General features: G+C 42.9%; 1 protein-coding gene across 1 annotated transcript in view; it reads right to left on the bottom strand.

The window, feature by feature from the left end:
• The window catches only part of LOC117259899 (protein kinase C-binding protein NELL1-like), a 465,849-nt gene that overhangs the window by 193,071 nt on the left and 258,785 nt on the right, over nt 1-13,993 (bottom strand). The window lies entirely within an intron of this gene.

The following is a 13,993-nucleotide window of genomic DNA, read 5'->3' as shown; positions in this document are numbered from 1 at the left end:
AAGAAAGCCCCGGGTCAGATATTATGAGAATACACAGGACTCCTCAGATATGAGCACTTCATCCTCAAGTGTTGTACAACAAAAACCTGGAGCCAAAACCAGTCCCAGCCTCTGGTGCTGGGAGGCAGGAGCGGGGAGGTAATAAGGGTGAAGCATCAGAGGATAAGAGTAAAACTCTTTAGAGACCCACTTGGCTTCTCATTCCTTTTTCTTTTTCTCCATCTCACTGTGTAGAGTAGAAGAAAACAAGTTTGTCCAGCCCGGCGCTACAGAGTATTTTACCTCCTTCATTGTGTTGTAGCTGTAGTCACCTGGGTCAGATTATGTCAGATAAAACTAATAATCCGTGTGGACTGGGTTACTGCGTCTTCACAGGGTAGATTCTACAGCCACTGCTACATCCACTTCAGCATGTCACACATTTTAAAGGTAACGTCAGATACATACTGATGAAAACATACAGTAGATCCTTAAGCTCAGTTCAGACCAAAGATTTACAACGACACAAAACCGTTTTGGAAGGTTGCAGGGAAAAGTTGCAGCATTGTCACATGCCGAAGTCATCAAAATCCGGTGCTTGGGCAGTGACTTGCATCATCGGACACTGATGAAAAAAGGCGCCTTTTCACGTCGGCATTACATGCAGCCGGTCGCCGTTCTCGTTTAACAATGCTTGGCGACGTCAGGTGGAAACTTGGTGGAACAAGAACGAGAGTTAAGGTAGCAAAAGTCCAAGTAGGGTGGGCAGGAGGGAGGGAGGGGTGGTGGATGGGTCCAGCAAACACCAACTTTCACCCAGGAGAGCGGTGTTTGTAAGATTATAAAACCAAACCCTGTTTATTTTGAAAGAGTCTGTAAGTAAACGTTAAATTTCCTGTGAAAACTGAAGTGTATTTTGAAAGATGACAATGCATGTAACAGGCAGAACTTGACACGGCGTCCCAGAACGTTGACAGCCAACACACCCAGGGTACCTTTCATGTCATAACTGGACATGGAAAGTCATGACCAGACGTTGATATGTGACGAGATCGCAGTGAGAATGTGTTTGAACTGACCCATCTCAGCTCTGCTGAAGCCAGCTGATGGTGCCGCCTGTGACTCAGCTTGTCAAGTCAACTGCGCCTGAATTAAGACACATCACCAGTTTCAGCAACCAATCAGCTTCTAGCAAAGTCAGCTGGTTAGGTAAGTTACACACTGTCAGCTGGTTGAAATGAGAGTTTTGGACAGAGGAAAGAGAGGATCACCTCATCAGTCCTTCTGATTCAGTGGGCTGGACATCATTTGCCACTTACAGAAAACAGCACTGGTACTTTTTTTACTGCAAAGAAATACTAAGTAAACTTGAGGCTTACACCCTTTCTGTCTTAGCTCCAGCAGGTACCTGCTAGTCTCCTACGAGTGGTTTTGACAGATCTGTGGGTAACTGCTCTACTCTGGCACAAACTGGACCATTGGTAAATTCAGAGTGCTGCTAGGGGCCATACACATGCCGCTTTATCTGCGCCCTCAAATTGTTTTGTAGACGCATGGCAGGCGTGCTCAAACACCAGAGTGACGCCATGTGCACATGTTCCCGAGTGCCTATTTTTCAGGGCACGACGGCTGCGCCCTGAGATAAACAGAGTGTTGTGGAACGCAGCAGCGCACACGGCCTGTCATGTGACGAGGAACAACCAATCACAGCTGACAGATACCTTTTCCTTCTTCCATAAATTTCAGTTTGTGGTAAATATGCTAAAAGCTTTTTATCTGTCCCACAGACGATAGGCCCACACACTTATAAACAGCGCTTGGAAGAAGATCAGCTCTGCACTCAGGATTTCAGGTAAACAGGCTATGATACAGTACTTGTTAAGGTTGCTTAGTAACCTCAGACACAACCTGCCACTGCGCTCTTCAAAGCTGGCTCAGAAAAGGCCCAAAAGTAGTGCCCAATGCCCGACCTCATGCTTTCCAACCGGTTAAAGACACAGCATGTGTACGGCAGCAGTGCGCCAAGAGGAGTGAATGTGTGATGAACCTAACCTATGTTAATTCATGTAGAAATATAATGCTCTATTTCTTCAAACAACAGTGCTCTCATCGTACTGTGAGTTCCCAGAGTTTGTTTGCTGAGAGACGGCTGCCTCCTACAACTGGAAACAGGAATGAGGTGAGACTGAACTCTATACAGTAAATGTGCCACAACAAGCTAAACCAGCATACAAGGCTCAGCAGGGCATCAGAGCTGGATAATAATTCTTTGTGGGTTCATGAGAGACTCTTTTCACATTACACAAAATCATTTAATTCAATGTTAATCGAAAAAATAATGATTAGCGCAGCTTTAATTAAACCAGGTGTCTTTTGGGGAGAAATTCCAAATGAATATGAAAACCATGTTTGTTCACCAGAAATCTCACAGTGTACTTTAAACAGCTCTAAAGGACAAAATGAAAGCAAAGGGCGAGAATAGAGAATATCCTGTCCAATCACACTGCTGTGCCTCCTCCTCAACACTAATCCCGGTGTCTTTCAGGTCTTTTCCTGAACCATGTTAGGCCTCCACATTTTGCGAGTGTGTCTCGTAGCTTAATAGAATGGTCTTTTGGACTTTGATGCTACATCTCAGAGGATTAAACACCTCCCAGTGGAGGGGCGCACTCTTTTCTCTTTAAATCTCTCCCCTGCCAGGCCCAGACCAACCAGACACATTATTGATCACAGGAGGCTTCCCCTCAGCCCGCAGCCTCATTTAGACCAGCTTCATTGTTTCCAGATGAAACACCCGACAACAGCCTCCCGCTGACTGAATTTAATGCATGCTGCTACCTTTAAAACTCACGACTCTCACTCCATTTCTCTCATCCGTGATCTCATCAATCTCTCCCAATCCCTGGCTCTTAAAAGCCTTTCTTCGTCTCTCATCAGTCACCACAGTATCCTTTAAATCAGGTTTTTTTTTCCTCCTTCTACTCCCCTCTGTGTGAGAATTCCAAAACTGAATTGAAACTGGAGGAGAGACTTGGAAAGAGATAGCACACAATTAACACATTCTGCACCAGAATTTCACCCCTTCCTCTCTCAGGCACATAAATCTGTCAAACTGAGAAGTTTTCTTTTTTTTTTTTAAATGTAAAACCCCCATAATAACAATTAAAAATCTTGTAAAGAAAAAAAAAAAAAAAGACACTGAGCTGCTGCCTGACAATCATCAGGTTTTCTTTAGTATTACATTACCCCAGCTTGTAATCAGTACAGCCATGGTTATGGTGCAAACAGGAACTGGATCAGGAACCAGTTCAGCATGACTTTCTTTGTTGTACATTACTCAAAATGCAGAAACATCAGGCTAAACAAACGGGGGTCGCAGAGGCAGGTTGCGTCTGAGGTTGCTAAGCGACCATAACCACCACTGTATCATAGCCTACTTAGCAGTAATCCTGAGTGCTGATCTTTTTCTACTTTCATTGTTTTTTTGTGTTTTTTTTTTTTTGTTAGTTTTTATTAGGCCTAAAATGTTGTCAGTGGGACATGTGTAAAGTTCTGGGCAGCCCTGCACTAAAATGATCAATATATTTATCCCATATAGACTGATATAGAAGAGAAGGAAGATATCTACCAGCTGTGATTGGTTGTTCCTCGTCACATGACATGCGGTGCATGATGCTGCATTCGAAAAGATAAACTTTGCCTTTGCACAATGAAAGATAGGCACTAAGGAACGATGCCATGATGGCGTCACTAGCCATGTTTCCATCAGCCTGTTTAGATGCGCATCTAGAAGTATTGCATCGGAAAATTATGATGTAAATGCCAAAATTCGAATTAAAATCCCCTGTTTCGCACAAACTAAGATATGCTTGCTTTAACTGGGTTTTGGTTGATTCGAAAAAATGTTGATTCGCAAAACGGGGGATGGAAACAGTTATGTTCGAATTAAGTCTGACGTAGTGCACCTCTCTCCATGGTGATATCCACACTCCGGGTCGGGAAGGCGGTAATACATTTACAAGCTGGTTGCCAACCGCTAGAGAGCGTAGAAGAAGAAGAATGCAAGACTTGTTTTGTTTCTGGTTCTGCGGAAAACTCGCACGACTTCGCAGTTTTCACCAAAGTCCGTACATTCAATGGAAACACACAGGATTCATATTTCTTTAAATGCACATTTCCCAATGATTCAAATCACTTTTGGATGGAAACATAGCTACTGTCACACTTTTGACCACACCTTCTGCATGTCTACACTGAAAACAATGGATTTGAGAGTAAAAAATTGGGACATAGACCTTTAAATGACACCAACAATTTCAAACTCTACTGACCCGTTGTACAAAAGCTTCTAAAGGTTCTGAGTAATCTCACATTCACACTTTCTTTCTGCTAATGGCATTTAAGGAATGGTTAATAATTGGGAAAGATCATGGATAAAGCAAATGAACTTACTGTGGTTACGGTAAAGCAATGATAACACTTGGTTAGAGAAACGTGATGACAGCTAATAAAAAAAATAAAAACTGTAGGTTCAAGATGGGATGCACTAAATGTTGGCAGTGGCCAAAAATCACAAGGTGCAAAATCCAATCCAATATGAGAGTAATTATTTTGGATATTGAGGTAGACTATGCCTTGAGTGTTTTCATGAAGGGAATGAAGGTGAGAAAAAAGCCTCAGGCCTAAGATCTGATACACACCAAAGACTCACACTCTCAAGATAAAAAACTGCAGCCACCACTCCATTGTAATAACGGCAATATATCCCAATTATCAAATGTCCTCTTGGATTCTAAAGAGATAATTAGACTCTTTAACTATTCAGCCCCAACAGCTCTTCATTGGATCATCAATTAATGTGTCATTTGCATGCTTGTACCCCACTACTCATGCAGAGTGTCAGTTATATGTTTCAATCAAGTGTAAAAGAAGACTCCGCTATTTTTAACTTTACTATTTTAAGTAGGTTACTCCTTAAAGTAGTGGAGTTAGCCATTCCCCCTCAGCAGAACACATACTGTTCCTCCCTTTACCATCCGTATCCTACCCACAGATGATTCAACATGCCATTACTGGGTCATGAAACTGGCACCTGTCCCATGTCGACCTCTCTGAGTGAGTCAGAGCACCAGAACATTAAAGGATCAAAGAGGAACTCATTTCAAACACATCACGGCAACATTTTTCTCAAGCCTTTTCCTTAGCTTAAAAAAAAAAAAAACCTACAACAACAACAAAAAACATCACAGCTTCCTTTCCTCTGTGAAACACCGTAATTTTATATTGTCATTGTCTTCAAATCAGAAAGTGTGTCGGCACGACACTTTCTCATTACTAGGCGATGAAAATAACACAGCGGCGGTAACATGGCAGCATGAAGTCTTTAGGGGAACAGCAGAGCAGAACTAAAACAAAAGGCAGAAAGCAAACAAACACGGAAAAACCAAGCAATATATGATGCATAAATAACAAGGACAGACTTCTTACATTTGTTCTTTTTTTCTAATGAAGACACAAAACCGGCAAAGTGAGTAAAATTATGAAAGTCACTGTGTGTTACAGAAACAGAGACATGCACATATGAGAGGGAACAAAGCTAAATGTATGCCGCTTTTGAAATACTTCACTGTGCCTGGTGCACCTGCAGCCATGTGAATTCCACACTGCAATGTGCCTTTCACATAACTCTAAATGGACATGACTGCCCATGTCTGCTCTGGGTGATTGTTAGGTGCTATAGCAACCGACAATCCATTTAGCATTGTTGGATAATGAGGACCGAACGGAGTGATTATATCAGCTACTCCCCAGGACAGCAGAGCGTCTGCAGCAGCAGAGGCACATTGGATAGCTGGTGGGACTAAATCTGTTCGGTAGCCATTTTCCTCACATGTAGCTTTGAGAGGTCAAGTCACACAGGGGGGTCTCCCTGTCTGCGTTTCTTCAAACACTGACCCTTTGTCAGCAAATCTCCAGCAACATATGATTCATGTTTCACTTTCCCACAACTAAGTGAGCAACCCTGTCCCTTAGAAATTAAGTTTAAACTGCTTTTTTAATTATGTTGTTACGGCAACGTAATCACTGCCTAGATTATGTTTAGAAACATTTCTTTCAGGTAATGAAACATGTGTGTATTGTGTAGGCTTCAGAAGGAGGTGGTTGGTGAGGATGGTGGGACCTTGACACCAGAATTCAGAATTTACCAGAACTTAGGTTTAGGCATTAAATATACTTGCTATTAAATGCTATTTAAAAAAGGTTATAAAAATAATGCTGTAGTCACTACAAATGGAAAAGAGGCTGTATAATAAAGATGGATGACGTGACAACTCCCCAAAATTGAAGCCGAAACATCTAGACCACCCCCTGGTGGCTCAGCATTGGCAGTATAAAATCAGGGAGTGCAGCAAAATGCCGCCTACCTACTTTTGTTTATACAGAATGCGCCTTTTTCAGGGCAATGGGGGGCGTGAGCAAGTAACAAAACGTGTAGCTCAGCGTGTGACGTAAACAGTGACGTGGGAGGGAAGCTGCAGCTGGTCAGTCCTTCAGCGATTCTCTCGTAAGTCGGCCCGTCCTTCACCGTCCCCGTCATCTGACGGTTAATGGCCTCTTCGTTTGCGAGGACAAGGAGGGCGCACAATTCCTTGTCTCCCCAGTTGCTCATCTTTACAGTGTCTGTCAGGTTTGTGTTTCCCTCTTGCTACTAGCTGCTTGCTAATTCCTGCTATCAGCTGTTTCCTGTTTATCTACCGCCAGTGGGTCACACGTGCGGCGTCATCAACAGCTCCTCCCGCAAGTCTTCAACAGCCCCTCCCGTTGCGGAAGGTCGCCTCGGTCTGTTTAAACTAAAAGGGTTCTGCCAATATGTCTACCCTACGAGGTGGAAAATTGGGCACCTCGGATCAACTCGCCAATCCAGCTCTGTGTGTCTAAACGCTCGCAGCTTGGAGCAAAACAACCCAACATTCACGGAAAATCTGGCAGTGTAAAAGGGGCTTCTGTCTCCCCATTTCACACACTGTCCTGTCTATTAAAGGCAAAAAGCCCACAAAAATAATCTTTAAAAAAGGGGGTTTGATAAATACACTACCCAAAACCCTCAAACAGACTGCTTGAAGTAAAGTTGCCGGTATACAGTGGGACAAGATTCAAGGTGATTTTGGGGCTATACTGAAACCTGAGAAAATGTAAAGCCTTCTCTACATCAAATGGGAGAGAGAACTGAATATCGAAATTACAGCTGAAGAGTGGCGTAATATGTGCAAAACACACTACACCACTACAAGCTCAAAGACATGAAGGGAGTGTGGGTGGAAAAATGTAATCGGCTACTTCATTACACCTAAAATAAAGAGGAAAACAACTGGGTCAGACTGGGAATGAAGAGGCAAACCACACACATATTTTTTGGGAAAGTCATGATTGACAGCTATGTGCCGATCGGTGTGCTTGCAATCAATGACGCTGCTCACAATTGGTTAGACGGGTGTATGGGCAGGATGCTGCAGATATCACTACTGCACAAACTCTGATTCCTCATGAGGTAACCAGCACGAGATGGCAGCCATACCCAGGATATATTGGCTTTATTTTTGTAGAGTGAGAGGAAGTGGAGATGTGTTGCCCACCTGTCTATACAGTCTATGATGGATACTCTGATGTTAAATTGCCTATGTTGGCAGAAACGTAAAACGTTGCTTACGGCAGAAATGTAATTTCATGGAGACAGGGCTGAAATGAGAAGTGATTTAATTAAAGATTGATCAGATTCAGCTGTAGACAAGAGAACATGATGCACCGCTCAATGGTTTATTTATAACACATTCTATTTCAAGTGGGTGAGGCAACTTCTGAGATCATTTTTGTCTGTTCTGCTCTCAGCTGTGTTGGTGCCTATTACTGTGAAAATAATGGGCAAAGCTACCATGACATCACCCATTGGTTTGCGGGCATCTGTCTTCAAGCCTCAGATTTGGCATTTTGGCTTTTGCCATCTTGTTTTTTTGGAGCCAGAAGTGACCATCTCTGGGCAAGAGGCTGGAGCTCTGAAGAAGGGAGGGGTGGATGTGACTGAGAAGCTGAGGACACTATCGGCAGACACCCTGTCACTCAGAGCATCCCACCTTTAATTATGTGTAAATATAAGCCTGAATAAAAAGTAAACATGTGAGTGATATAAAAATTCAACCCCCGTATAGTTGTCAAGAACGAAGGAAATTAGCCATACAGACCGAAACCTTTTTTTGTACCAGGCTGTAAACACGTTGATTTCTGCTGTAAAGTTGAGCATTTTAACATGGAGGTCTATGGGGACTGACTCCCTCTTGTAGCAATACAGCCTCAAGTGGCCATTCAAGGAACTGCAGTTTTTGGCACTTCCATGTTGGCTTCATTTTTCAGCCTGGAGGTTGCCACATGGTTGGTGCCAAAAAGGTGCTTTAACGCCTGCCCTGTTTGGTTCGGTTCAGTCAAAGTCAAGTTTGTTTGCCCCATAAGTGCAGTTTGTTTGGGCAGGTGTGAACACAGCGATCACACTCAGGTGTGCACCAAAACAACCAGACTGAGACCTTCTTGAAGAGGTGGTCTCAGTCTGGTTACAAAGGAACTCTGGTGCAGTTGGTTTGTGGTGAGAAGGTGTTCCGACCTGGATGTGAACCAACTGCAGTCACATGACACATTGTTTGGGTTCAACATGAGCATGTTACAGTCCTGGAGGATTATTAATGTGCACCTCCTCCTGTACTGCCTTAATATGCACATTCAGCACATCCAATGCATCAAAACATTGTTTTCTAGTTGGAGCCGCGCCTCGTTTTCAAACTGTATGGTTTGACTAAAATGAACAATGACAGCAATATAGTCCACGATGAGCAGCGCTAAAATCAACCTGCGTAGTTGTCCCTCCATTGTGACATTAGAAAGTGTCACATTTATCTTGCAAGTGTACTCTTCTTCAACGTTTGCTTTACTTCCTGGATTTTTCCCACATGGAAATTCTGACCAATCGAGAGCAGCTTTCTCAGCTTATACTTAGTCACCTCAAGTGTCTCGGGTGGATCAGATAGTATTCAGATATCAAAAACGTGAAGTTGAAATGCATCCAAAAAACAGCTGAGATGAGATGCATTCTAACCAGATGCTGAAAATCAATCAATCCATCAATCATGTAACTGAACTCAGCGAACCTGACCATAATTTAAGCACACAGAAGTAGAAATCCTTGCATGTCAAAAACGTTATCCAAAGGACAGATCTGCTGTACATTTGAGAGGGAATATTGCAGTATAGCCATGTCCTGGAGGAGACGCCTTGATGTGTAGATGAAAGTCTTTGAGAGTTTTGAAGGTTTATCAGACCAGCAGTGTCAGGCAGAGGCTACCTGTCCAGTCTTGATGAAAACTAAACCACTGCTGCCAGAAGAAGAGCTCAGGGAACATCCTGACACTGCTGGTAATACTGATTTTCACTCATCAACAGGTACAGCAGTATGTTGGCTTAGTCAGTTTTATTTTATTCTTTTACTAAAGTAACAGGTTTTAATGATTCTTGAACTTTTTTCTCTTTTCAGTGGCATGCATGCTTGAATTATACGATCATTTCCTGTCACTAACTAAATTGATAATCATTTACACATTAGACTTTGTATCACTGTCTGTAATCATGATCTAAATGGCTTTTTAACAATGAAGTGAAATCTGACACTCAGAGTGAGTCTCATATTTTGCAGGTGATTTGTTGAAAGCTGAGCTGGAGTGGCTTTGTTGTCATCTGCTGAAAAAAATCAAGCCGGCTGAAGGAGAAAGCATTCCTGAGTTCAAGTGAACTCCTAAAAATGTGCTTGGTGTGAATGCAGCCAGTTTATAGCCTGAGCCGAATCTCCATTTGGGCCTGAGGGTTTTGCTCAGAGGACACAACTGATAAGAAAAGTGGCCAGCCTGAACATTTAATGAGCTCCATTGCTGTGAGTGGTCGAGGAGGCTGTTACCTTTGGAAGTGCCATCATCTGCTATCGCCCTCTTTCTCACTGCAGTGTGACATTTTTCAAAAATGCCTTATTTACAGTGAATCAAATGCTGCTTGATTTTGCCGGTGAGGTAGAAGGAAAGTCAGTACACTTTTATACTTGTAAAAAACTGATTCCTGTCAGTAACCAGGTCAAGGCAAGAAACTGGATGTTGTGTTTACATTATGTTGCCTTACAGTGACTTCTCTGATAACCCCTCGCTGGCTTTAAGAAGTTGTAATAGTGTTGTCTGATTCACTGTAGGTCTGTGAAAAATCTGACTCCAGCAGCCCTTGCAGGGGTCACGTGAGCTCTTAGTTTGTGACCTTAACGACTCTGAAACTAAGAGCTCACATGACCCCTACGACTCTGCAAGGGTTCCCACCCACACAGGGTTTATAGCCTGCAACTTCGTACCAGTCATTTAGAACTGAAGAAGCTTCCTGGATGAGAGGCGAAACGTCTTCAAGAAACGCAAGCAAGTCCAGTTGCTTACGATATAGCACTTACGAGTAGACCATGAGAAAAGTTTAATCATACACTTCTAGAGACTGTATATCATGAGATATGTTGTCACTATTAAGCCATGTTTAAAGTGTGTTTTGAATCAACTAAACTTTGCAGCACCTCACAGAAACCCCGCCGCTGACTACTGTTTTGGAGGTGTAACTGCAGAGTGACACAGAAACACCACAGCACAAGTATAAATCCTACTTAAGCAATGGCTGTTGCAACTCCAGTTCAGCCAGCGCAAACCCCAGTGCTGAGGTTCACAACGGAAATTCAGTTCAGTTAGGACCACTTTAGTCAAAGAAAACTTTACTTCCATTTGCAGTATTATATTTGGTGGTATGGCTCTGTTCTGGGGCCCCTCTGTTTTTCCTTTTGCCTATGCAGAAAGCCTCTTCCACGCGCCTACGTGGTAAGCATAAGGCAGAGTTGATCAGTAATCAGATTTGACCCCTCCGAACGGATATGACACCTGCACACAATTAGAGATAAAGGAAAAAAAAGGCCTTTTCTACTGTATGCACATAAGAAGCTAAAGTCCCACATGCCCAAATAATTAGGTTTCTGCAGTAGAAATTAAATTCCATCTCTTAGTATATTTACAATAAACCATTGTGGAAACTAAATAAGGCAAATGCAAATGTGAACACAACTTTAATCCCCAGAAAAGCAAACACAGTTTTGTATTTACATTTGAATGCCCAAAATCCTACTGAAACAGGAGAATACACATATCATCACTGTGTATGGGAATCAATGATCCAAACAAATGTCCCACAGTGGGCATCAGAACACCTACTGTACATCCTCAGGATAAGTTAAATGAGTTGCCGTGTTAAATACAGATAGGGGGGCGGTAGGTATCAGAAGATGGAGGTGTGCTGCATGAGGGGACTGCGTGAGCTGCGAGCATAGTGGGTTGGGAGTAGGAGGTGCGATGATTTCCTTGGTTAGATGAAAAGCAAATGGAAAAAGAGAGTAGAATAAAATAAACATGGAGGTGTAGATGAGCAGAAGGCGAGGCGGCAGTGAGAGCAGAAATCTTTGGGAGGTTGGAGAGACACAGATGCTGCAGACCTTGCTGCAGTGGTCTGAATCATTCATTCTCCTTTAGTTTTTATGGCGATCTTAGTAAACATGTGCTGCGTCAGGGGAGATGTTTCCTCCAACTGCATGTGAGTGGAGCAGAGAGATGATGCATGCTGAAGAACAACACTCTTGGCGTGTTCTTTCCTTATCTCTCTGCCTTTCTTCTGCTCCTTTATCTCTAATCCACACACACACAGACACACACACACCTGCTGACAGAGGGTCATAAAAGTTTTAGATGCTTGGCATGAAGTGCTCACCACAGTCTGAAACTCAGTCAAGGCTGACCATTCTCTGTCAGGTATTTACACAGCAGTTGAAAATAACAGGGCCAGGCATCCAAATTGATGCAATATGCATTATGTGCCATATATATATTTCAGCAGAGGAAACCGTTATAAAAGCTGCACGCTGGTTGAGGACCGTGCACGCTTCTACTGTTTCACACAGCTCAAGGGTACATCGCAAGATCACAATCGCTCTGCTCTCATCTTCTCCTCTGTCTCTTCATTTGCTTTGTTCATTTATCTAAAATCGCTGCGTGACTATCACAAGATCCATACAACCAGCAAAACAGCCAAAGTGATTTCTTCCATTGTATTTTCTACCAGACTTAATGAAAAAAATTGTTCACTGCCTTCCAAATAGACCCATATGAGCGTTTTAAGATGTGCCGCTGTTATCAGCATCATCATGCGTTTCAAATCCATTACGAATTACTTACAAAGAGGATTCATACAACTGTTCTGTGCCCTCTCACTCTGATAGTTATGGTTCGGTTCGGTTTAGGCAGAAATAAAAACTTGCTTAAAGGAGCAGTATGTAAAATTAGGGCGGTTTGTGGCACCTAGTGGTGAGGATTGCAGATTGCAACCAGCTGAAACGTCTCCTGGTTTGAATTCCTTCAGTGTTCTTTGCTCCGTTTCTCCAGGAGGTTTTTACCGGGAGGCAAATTATCTCTTCCTCTCCACAACAAGCAGACCCTGTGATTTAAACTCATAAAAACTCTGAGTAAAGCAGTTTTAGCTTGTTGCAAAAGCCCAGCACCTGCCAATGTGTGCCACCTTTTCTCTTTGATAACTTAAGATTCAGATTTTCAGGAGGTTTTCATCAGGAGCTGAATTATCTGCAGATTACTTGCATGTCTTTGGACTGTGGGAGGAAGCCAGAGCACCTGGAGAAAACCCACGCTGACACATGGGGGAACATGCAAACTCCGCACAAAAGGGCTCCCTCAACCCAGGGTTCAAACCCCCCAATATATCCCCCTGAATCCTACACACTGGACCTTTAAAGTGAGAAAAAAATCTAAGCCAACAGTTTAAGCACTGTGACAACATCACGTTACTTTCACCTTTGTTTCCGACAGATAAGGTTCCAAGATAATTTGCACAACCACAAAGTGGTCCTTATCAGCTGAATGTAAACATAGATAGCACCTGGCATTTGAACACATGACTAATGCTGCCTTTTGTTCTGGAGAGAGCAGCGCTGGTGAGAGGTTTTCTTTTAATGATAACCTCAGTGTTCTTCAACATAATAAGGAGACTACGGTACAGTTTAACAGTAAAATATATCTATGCCAAAGCCATCTTACTATATAATGACGAAACCTTTGTCTGTGTGTGTGTTCCACGTTTTTCTCCTCACTGACTTGGTCAATCCATGTGAAATTTGGCACAGTGGTAGAGGGTCATGGAATGATGCCAATGAAGCAATATTACATCAATTGGCCAAAGGGGGGCGCTATAGCAACCGATTGAAATTGCAAACTTTGAATGGGCATATCTCATGCCCCGTATGTCGCAGAGACATGAAACTTTGCACAGAGATGCCTCTCCTCATGAGGAACATCAAACAAAATGGGGGCGCTAGAGAGCTCATTTCTTATCTAAGCCTAACCGCCATATGGATTTTTACTAAACTTGGTAGATATGTAGAACAGGACGCCTCAAGGTGACTGGAGAAATTTAACTCTAATTGGCAACTGGGTGGCGCTATAACAACAGAAAAATGCTTACAAATGGCTAAAATGCGACCGATCGCTGTGGCTCCCCCTGTGAACCAATGTTTTGGGGGTTTTTTTCTAATTTTTGGTATGACTAAGTCATGGTATGGTATGCTGTACATAATCACGGAAACTGTCAGTGTGTCATTCTGTCAGTCAGTCATTCTGTTTGTCCCACGTTTTTCTACTCACTGACGTGGTCAATCTATGTGAAGCTGCACATAGGCATTGAGGACTGGCATAGGTAGAAGGTGACAAAGCTACCAATGGGTATGGACTAGTTAGCTATAAATATCTAAACTTCACATCTGCTCTTGTAACCACAAGTGTCATCTGTGACGTGACATGTAGAAGAAGCCAGACCAGTCAGAGCTGAAATCATGGCTGCAGCAAATCAA

This window comes from Epinephelus lanceolatus, chromosome 2 (assembly GCF_041903045.1).
Source record: "Epinephelus lanceolatus isolate andai-2023 chromosome 2, ASM4190304v1, whole genome shotgun sequence".
Classification (NCBI taxonomy): Eukaryota; Metazoa; Chordata; class Actinopteri; order Perciformes; family Serranidae; genus Epinephelus; species Epinephelus lanceolatus.
This window is presented reverse-complemented; position numbering and strand designations above follow the sequence as displayed.